The sequence below is a fragment of the Aphis gossypii genome, chromosome X, assembly GCF_020184175.1.
Source record: "Aphis gossypii isolate Hap1 chromosome X, ASM2018417v2, whole genome shotgun sequence".
In the NCBI taxonomy this organism is placed as follows: Eukaryota; Metazoa; Arthropoda; class Insecta; order Hemiptera; family Aphididae; genus Aphis; species Aphis gossypii.
In genome coordinates this window covers 55277146-55278270 of record NC_065533.1, presented here as the reverse complement: position 1 = coordinate 55278270, position 1125 = coordinate 55277146, and positions in this window count along the sequence as shown.

The window sequence follows — 1125 nt, the reverse complement described above, 5'->3', positions numbered from 1 at the left end:
ATATTATAATGAACAAATATTATTTTTCTTTTACTTTAAAAATTTACAAAATGACGAATCAAATAAATTTTATTTAGATACGAGTTATCTAAAAAATATACCACAGTTTGAGGAACATTTTATACATATTAATATATTCAGTTTTGCTATTACTAAGTTTTACTTATAGGTAACTTATAATGATTTTGTATTTATACTGAAATATAAAAATAAATGAGTTTAAATGTAAAAAAAGAAAATTCCAGATGGTTTTACGATATATTCTTAGAATATATTTCATTATAATACTAGTGTCAATCTTAATGTAAAATATTAAATAAAATAGATATGACATTTTTTTAAACAAATAATTTTGATAAAATTAATAAAAGGATGAATTATCATGGTATTAGTCTATTATATTTGCAAATATATTAAATTGAAAGAAAATGTATACATATATTATGTACTAAAATTTTTATTTTATTAATAAATAACCAAAATCTGTTTTTAAATGTCAATAAAAATATCAGTAAAATATTCTAATAAATCCAATGTGTATAAAGGTACGTTAAACATAAAAAATCAAAGCATTGAAACACTTCTAATTTTACTATTGGACGTGTTCCAAAATATTGTAACAACTTGAAATCAAACAAGATAAAATTTATGATAAAAATAAATAATGGTTTGGATTTTTAAAAGAGATTTATTGAACTATTCTTGACTTGGAAAATATTGTTATTGTAGTAAATATTAAAAAATGCATGAATACGTACAAATTGATAGATACCTATGTTAAATATTAAACTAAAAGGATGAAATGACTATACCACTCAAGTATTTGATTAAAACTATGAAAAACAAGTAAAATACACTTGACAAACTTATACATGAATTAATCGATTTCATTAAAACTGTGTAGCATTATAATGTTATTTTGTGATTCATGAAAATATTAAACAATTATGATTTTATACTACTTACTGGATACCTAAGAAAATCTCTAAACTTTTTATATAAAGATAATTTTTATAACATATTTACTAATTTTTTCTCAATGTTAGTTAGTCAATTTACAGGTTTAACTTATAAGTTATATAATAACAAATAACAGTAATTAAAGTTTTGAATAAATCAAATTCA